This window comes from Podarcis filfolensis (genome assembly GCF_964270895.1).
Source record: "Podarcis filfolensis genome assembly, chromosome: Z".
Lineage (NCBI taxonomy): Eukaryota > Metazoa > Chordata > Lepidosauria > Squamata > Lacertidae > Podarcis > Podarcis filfolensis.
In genome coordinates this window covers 35,267,205-35,275,556 of record NC_139617.1, presented here as the reverse complement: position 1 = coordinate 35,275,556, position 8,352 = coordinate 35,267,205, and the positions used below count along the sequence as shown (strand labels likewise).

Sequence of the window (8,352 nt, the reverse complement as noted above, 5' to 3'; positions counted from 1 at the left end):
GTTCCATTCAGCTCAGCTTACTTACTTGAGTCACCTGGAGCGATTCCTGACAGCGTCCATATTTTCCTATTTTCCAATCACCCTGGTTTCTGATTAGATCCTGGAAAGTCTTGCTTTTCCTTAGGATGTCCCTATTTTCATTGGAGAAATATTGGAGGGTATGGAGTTATGCTCCCCCCCCCCCGAAGCCATCTGAATGCAGCCCTGTATAGGGAGGTTTTTTTAAAAAAAGTTTAATGTTTTATTATGTCTTTCTTTATATTGGAAGCTATCCAGAGTGCCTGGGGCAACCCAGTCAAATGGACAGGTGTTCATCATTGTTAACTGACCTGTGTAGGTTTGTATATTAAGGGACATGTGGTAAAATGTTGTGTAGAGAAACATTTGTGGGATATAAGGTAAAGTGAGAGCAGTGAGTGGGCTGTGAGAGGAGGATGGAACCTTGGGGTGTGCTGCGTGCTGATTGGCTGAAGATGGAGTGTGACAGGCAGGTGACAGTTGGGACAGTGTGTGTGTGACAGTTAAAGGCAGTTGGGCTTTGGAGGGGGAGGGAGGAGGGAGGAAGGAGGAGGGAGAATCCAAGAAATCCATTTCCTCAAGACATGTTTGTGGCTCAGACAAGCTGATTTGTCTCAGGAGGGCAGTTTGGTCCCAGGGATGCCAGTTGCCAATCCCAATCTCCACAGAAGACAGGCCTTGACAGTCTCATCTTCGGGAAGGAGCAAGGAATCTGCCCTGCTGAGGTCTTCCAAAATTTGGCAGTTGTGGTCCCAGCCAGTGTCAACAGATACAAAATCAAAATTAAGATACAAAATTAAGGTCTCGATCCAAACATACAAATTCAAAAGAGCCAGACAAGGGGAAGGGTGAATTGTTGGCCCAGTTATCAAAAAGATCTCAGAAAATACTTTGGCCCAGGACCCTTTGTTTGGCGCCATCCTGCCAGATATGCCTGTGGGTCTCAGGATCCTGGCATGGTGGGGAGGCACCCCTATGTGTACAAAATAAATTCATTGTGATGTCAAATAGCAACCATGTGCCATTTGCAGGGAGAGTTCCCTGGTGTGAGCCGAAAGAGAAGTGCTTTTCTCCCGTCTTATTCTTGTATCTGAACTTGCCTGGGAAGTCTCTTGTCACCATAGGCATAGCTGGGGGGCAGGGGGGGAAGCTTCCCCCCATCAATAAAAACCAATAAAAACACATAGCAAACTGAGGTTCTGGCCCCAAAATGAAAGCCCCCCCCAACCAAAATCCTGGCTACACCCATGGTTGTCACTCTTTGTGGCCGGACTTAACTTGGCAAGATCTCCCTCTCCCCTGACTCAATGTCTTTGATGAGGACTCTGTCTGGGTGGAAGGGAAAGGGAAAGAAGAGAACAGCCACTTAAGGGATGGGAAACCCCTGGAGGTGCCACACCCCACCCTCCCAAGCCCAAACTGCCCCTATTCTGTTGGCTACCAAAAGATGTTCATTTCAAGCCTGATTTCGGTGGGGGCGAAAGGTGAACCTGTGGGCACCAGAGGCGGTCTCTCCGGCCCCCAGGGTGCCTTTGGGGGGCATGCTGGCATGTCCTATCCAAGGACTGCTCCCTCCATTGCCTCCCAGAGCTCGGCTTTAAATGCCAAAGATGGTGGAGGCTGAGGTACCCTTCCCAAGTTCTCCTGGCCACATGAAGATCATCTTCCCAAGGGCTCCACTGTGAACCTCCTCAAAGAGTGGAGCTCCAACGGTGGGCCCTGGGCTGGCAACTCTGCAGGTGAAACAAAGGAAAAAGGTCAAAAATAAAGTAAAATACAAATTAACCACCTCTGCCTTCCTCCAAGTCTCCTCAAAGCAGAGGTCAGTCTCCTCCGGATTCCATTATCGTCAGTCTTACAGGCCTCGCAATCATCTTCCTCTCAGCAACAGAACAATTGCTCACCTGGAGCCCCAGACTTGCCTGTTTCCACCTCCTGGCGACCCACAAGGATCTTCCTTTGAGACCATGGGGTGCACCTTGTTCCTCCTGCAGCAGCTCTCACAGCCTCTTGAAGCTAGGAGAGAATGGGGAGAAGTTGAGAAACTGGAGCCCTGGGTTCAAGCCATCCCTCCGCCACCACGGTCACAGGGTGACCTTGGACCAGCCCCTCCCTCTGCCCAGCCCACCTCAGGGAAGTCCAGATGAGGCAGAGGAGGACCGCAGCAATGGACCTGATCATTGCCTTGGGGGCCAGGACTTCAAACTCACCGCCAACTCTTTCACTCCTGCTCCTCACTGCCAACTGCTGATCAGTTGCAGTTGGTCCCTAGAAGCCAGCAGTGAGTGATGTCACAAAGGCTGGGCTAGGTGAGTCATGGTTGCCTTGACAACAGCCTCCCCACTAAAGCTGGACCACTCTGGCTCCTCCTTCAGAATGGGAAGGCAAGACCCTCCAAGTGCCCCTGTTTTCCAGGGACAGTCCTGGATTTTCAGAAGTCATCCTGGTTTCTGATTTAATCCTGAAATGTCCTTTTTTTTTTTTTTTTTTTGCTTAGGACATCCCTATTTTCATCAGGGAAACGTTGGAGGGTATGGAATAGGATATCCCTCTTTCAACTGGAGAAATGTTGGAGGGTTTGTAACTGAAATGATTGCATGTGATGGGGTTTCTGATTTACCAAAGCCCTGAACAAACATTGCGGCTGAGTCTGGATGTCATTTTTGATCTGCTGTTAATTTTGCCTTTTCAAGGACATCCTTTTAAATTTATGAAAGGGAGGAGGAACACGGACATCCCAACACTGTCAATCCACTTTCCAACGAATAACGTCACAATTCATTACTTGCAGAGACAAATGCTCACATCATGAGTTGAAGGCAGGGTGGGTAGGACAGGAGATATCCTAGGGATGTGGGGGAAATTGTTTGCTATTAAATTTATTGTGACTTTTTAAAAACCAAAGCAATGCAAAGCGACTTACAAATGAACAGACTACCTCAGAAGGTGGTGGACTTTCTTTCAATGAAGGTTTTTAAACATAGGTTGGTTGGATGACCACTGCCAGGGACTCTTTGGCTGTGATTCCTACATTGCCGGGGGTTAGACTAGATGACCCTTGGGCCCATTCCAACCTGATGATTCTATGAAACCACATAAATTGAAACCAGCATAAAAAAGACAATCCTGTTTTTTAAAGGCAGGATGAAAACATCTGAGTCAGTCATAGAGGCCACACAGATAATTTAAAAGCCAAAAGTCTTTTGCGTGGCACCAAAAGCTATCCCATGATGGTGCCAGCTGAGCCTCCCTGGACAGCATTCTGCAGGTGGGGAGCCACCAGTAAAAAACAAAAACAAAACTCTTCTCATGTCACCACCCTCTGGAATTCCCATGGGGCTCAGATGTTCATCCCACTTCTGGAACAAAAGCAGGTCTCTCCTTTGAAATTCAAAATTCCCTAGAGATGGAAGAATCTGTCAATATATGGCCACTCCCTTTCAGTGGCATAGCGGGGGGGCAGGGGGCTGTGTCCCTGGGTGCAAAATTCTGAGGGAGCACCCAGGCACCCCCATGCAGGTGGTGGCTTTCGTGGGGATCCCTCCCCCACCCCGGCATAGCTGGCAGAACAGCCTGTCGGGGACTGTCAGCGCCACCCCCCAGGCATGTCCTGGATGGCCCCACCCCTGGCTCCCCGTCCTTCCCTGCTTGCCTGCCTTCTGCTGGGGGTGCTTCTGGGCTGCAGAGTCTGGCCTGGCCTCACTGCCATGTCCTTGACAGAGGCCAGCAACCTTTGCCTTATTTTCCTGGTCTTGAAGTAATTTCCTTACATTTCATAGAGAAAGAATAACAGAATCATAGAGTTTTTAGAGTTGGAAGGGACCCTGAGGAGCATCTAGTCCAACCCCCTGCAATGCAGAAATATGCAGCTGTCCCATACAGGGACTGAACCTTGTACAATCCATACAGGGAGTATCAGTACCATGCTCTTAACCAACTGATCTATTTTTGTTTTTTTTTATAAGATATTTATTAAAGTTTTTTTTAAAAAAGTACAAAAAGAAACATCAAAAAAACATCCTTTTAAACAAAACAAGATGAAATACAAAAAAGAAAAAAGAAAAATCAAAAAGAAAAAAACAAAGAATTAAAATCCATTAAACAAAAAGAAAAAAATACAACAACTCTTCCCATTTGTTTTCTTTCATTAGCTTATTTCCTTGACCTCCTCACACCTCCCTTTTTTGTATTCTAGGTCACTTATCCATTTCAGCAAATCCTTTCCCTCCTTTCAAATTTTTGTCCTGTAAATTTATCTTGATATTAATATAACTTTACTTTCCCTCCTTTCACCAATTAACAGTCTGTTTTTTCCTAAACCTTTATAACATTTCGGCTAAAATCACATAAATTCATTCCAACATCATTCTAACATTCATTAATTTTGCAGTGTTTCTGTAAATAGTCTTTAAATTTCTTCCAATCTTCTTCCACCGACTCTTCTCCCTGGTCTCGGATTCTGCTAGTCATTTCTGCCAGTTCCATATAGTCCATCACCTTCATCTGCCATTCTTCCAGGGTGGGTAGATCTTGTGTATTCCAATACTTTGCAATAAGTATTCTTGCTGCTGTTGTAGCATATATAAAGAAAGTTCTATCCTTCTTTGGCACCAATTGGCCGACCATGCCCAGGAGAAAGGCCTCTGGTTTCTTCAGGAAGGTATATTTAAATACCTTTTTCATTTCATTATAAATCATCTCCCAGAAAGCCTTAATCCTTCGGCACGTCCACCAGAGGTGAAAACATGTACCTTCATTTTCTTTACATTTCCAACATTTATTATCGGGCAAATGATAGATTTTTGCAAGCTTGACTGGTGTCATGTACTACCTGTATATCATTTTCATAATATTCTCTCTTAAGGCATTACATGCCGTAAATTTCATACCTGTGGTCCACAACTGTTCCCAGTCAGCAAACATAATGTTATGTCCAACATCTTGTGCCCATTTTATCATAGCAGATTTCACCGTTTCATCCTGAGTATTCCATTTCAACAGCACGTTATACATTCTTGATAATATCTTAGTTTTGGGATCTAACAGTTCTGTTTCCAATTTTGATTTTTCCACCTGGAAGCCAATTTTCTTGTCCAGATTGTAAGCCTCCCTTATTTGATAATAATGAAGCCAATCTCGCACTTTATCTTTTAGTTTCTCAAAACTCTGCAATTTCAATTTATCTCCTTCTTGTTCCAAACCAACTGATCTATTTCTGCAACAATGTGTTTGTATATAAAATCTCATGAAAATTCATTGGCATTTCAGAGCAAATTTCTCCAAAAACATACATTTTCGTATGGCATTTTGACTAATGCACACATTTTTGCAAGCAACCTCCCCTAATGCATGTTGTATGCTTTCTCCCTGAACACCTTCATTTTAATGCAAACTTCCCCTAACACACGCAGTTTTGTAACACCAGTTGGTTGGAGAACTGCACTGCAAAATTCAGTTATTTCATCGTCAATTTACTGAATTTATCTCAGGTTGGAATACCACTTGCTGGAAGCCACAGGATGGGGAACTACAGTGGTACCTCAGGTTACATACGCTTCAGGTTACATACGCTTCAGGTTACAGACTCTGTTAACCCAGAAATAGTGCTTCAGGTTAAGAACATGGCTTCAGGATGAGAACAGAAATCGTGCTCCGGCGGCGCGGTGGCAGTGGGAGGCCCCATTAGCTAAAGTGGTGCTTCAGGTTAAGAACAGTTTCAGGTTAAGAACGGACCTCCGGAATGAATTAAGTACTTAACCCGAGGTACCACTGTACTCTTCTGCTTGGCTCCTGCTTGCAGGCTTCCTACTGAGGCACCTGCTCAGCCATTGTGAGAATAGGATGCTGGACTAGATAGGCCATTGGCCTGATTCAGCAGGGTTTTTCTGATATTCTTATCCTTCCCCTCAACCATCACACCCCTAGGGAGCACAGGGAGGCAAACAGATCCACAATTTAAAATGAAAAACAAAGCAAAAGATCAAAACATTCCAAAAACAATGACAGGCTTCAGAGCAATTTCAGTTAAAAATGTGTATTTTTGCATTGAGTGATCCCAGAATTGCCAAGAACAGCCACCAAATGCTAGATAAGTGCAGATTCTGGAGGATGGCTGTGTTTTGGTGCTTGTATGGTTTCAGATCAGAAATTGAATTTGATTGATTTGCCTTCAGTGCAACTGAATTTCTCCCCCATTCCGGAACTTGCCTGAATTTCCCGATGGAGATCTCCAACTAAAGAATGCCGTAGGAGATTTGTGCATTTGTGTAAGATATGTATGAAGACTGGAAATAATATCGGAAATGATGTATAATGATGCATTCTATTGGAGGAGCAGTTCTTGCAAAAAGTGCATATTTTAAGCAAAATTATGTACACATGCTGATGTATTCATTTATTTATTTTGCTGCATTTCTATCCCACACCTTTTTCTCCCTCCACAGAGCACAAGAAGGTGTACATGAAGGTGTTCCTCATTTAATCCCCACAACAACCCTGTGAGGTAGGTTAGGCTGAGAGGCAGTGACTGGCCCAAAGTCTCTCCCATGACTTCATGGCCAAACTGGGGATTTGAGCCCTGCTCTTCCAGATCTTAGTCTGACACTTTAGCCCCCACCCCACACTGGCTCACATTACAATGGGTGGCAATAAAATGCATGTGGAGTTGAAAAGAAATTGCAAATGGAGCAAACTTAAGACTGCACAGTGGCAGATTTGTCCATCTTTCCTTCACATTGACCTTAGCTCACCTCTACAATCTGGTGGGGTGGGGGTTCAGGACAGGCCCAGCCTGCCCAGGAGGCAAGGTGAAGCAATTCCCTCAGGTTGACGGGCATGGGACCATTGGGAGGGTCTACAGATACTGGCCCACAAGGAGTGCGCCGCTCGCCACTCACCACCTCCCCTCCTCCCCTCCTTGCTTCCTCCTCTTCCTTAACCATCCCACCTTGCCAGGGTGTGTGTGTGTGTGTGTGTGTAATCAGTGGGAAAGTTGTCATCAGAATGGGGGGTCAACAGCAGGGGATGTCAACGTGGGGAGAAGTGGCCCTTTCTATTTTGCCTCAGTGGCAAAACACTCCAGTGTAGCTGAGAGGGGCTTTTGCTCCAAGTGGGGCTAGGAGATTGCAAAACAGTCAAGGCTGTCACTCTTCAGATACCTGCAAAGGTAAGAAGAGGGAGCAATCATGCAGCCTTGGTAATTGGTGACAAGATTACTCCTCTGAAGTGTAATGCTATGCAAAGTGCTTCCAACGCTCTGAAGTGTAATGTCAGTCGGGTATTATTATTTTGTAAATGCCAGGTATTCTTACTCTTTCTGTGGGTGGGTGGTGGTGGGGCTTTCTGGCTTTCTGGTTCTTTCGTTCCAGGGGCAGGGAGCCTATTATTTCGGACCAAGGACCACATCTCCTTCTGAGCAGCCTTCTGGGGGCCATGTGCTGGCAGTGGGTGGGGCCTAGGGCTGCCACCTTTGTTCTGGCAAAATATAGGACAGGGTGTGGCAGGATGGTTTGGGGGTGATATTTTTTTCATCTCGTGCTGAAGTGACTTCAAAGCAATCTATTGCAATCTATTGTACCCTAACAGGATGGCCTCTCTGGAATTTGTCACACACGCACATGCACACACACATGCGCATGAATTTGTAAATCTATCTGTGCTTGGTTACCCCAGAGCTTAAATACATGACCTTTTACACACTCTTTCACACAGATGCATTTGGAGAGAATTCCTAACTTGGCCTAGAGACAGAAAGGGAGGAGCAGAAATAAAAGACAATCAGTATCCTGTATTGAATACAGGATGTAGCAGTCTACATTGAAATATGGATGATCTTGCAACCCTAGCACTGGGGCCAGGGGCAAAAATGGGCAGAGCACTGAATACAAATGTTACCTTTGCACATTGATTTGTTTTTACACACACTCTCCCACCCTTCTCTATGCTCCATCCAGTGAGTCAAGCAGCATTATCTGAGTTCAAGGACACATTTACAGCCAGGCAATAACACTCCAGGAGGATGTGGGGCAGGGCTAGTGAGGGGTGTGGCTGGTGGAAAAGGGGGTGTGACCTAGAGAGGTTACCAAGGGCCACAAAATAAATGAGATTTGTTTGGTCTGATCCCTCCTTCCATTGGCTTCCTGGGGCTTCAGGGCCTCTGTGTTTATGCACCCATCCCCTCACTTCTGCCATGGACACCTCTACATCATGAGAACCAGTGTGGTGTAGTTGTTAAGAGTGTTGGGCAAGAACCTGGAAGCCTAGGGATAAAATCCCCACTTAGCCATGAAGCCCACTGGGTGACCATGGGCCAGCCACTGCCTCTTAGCTCACCCT

General features: G+C 45.7%; 1 protein-coding gene across 1 annotated transcript in view; it reads left to right on the top strand.

Moving 5' to 3' along the window:
- Nucleotides 1-692: 692 nt before the first annotated feature.
- Nucleotides 693-8,352, top strand: part of QRFP (pyroglutamylated RFamide peptide) — a 135,938-nt gene continuing 128,278 nt past the window's right edge. Inside the window, exon 1 of the mRNA XM_083596635.1 lies at nt 693-743. The gene's annotated coding sequence lies outside the window, so the exon portion shown is untranslated. The remainder of the gene's footprint in view (nt 744-8,352) is intronic.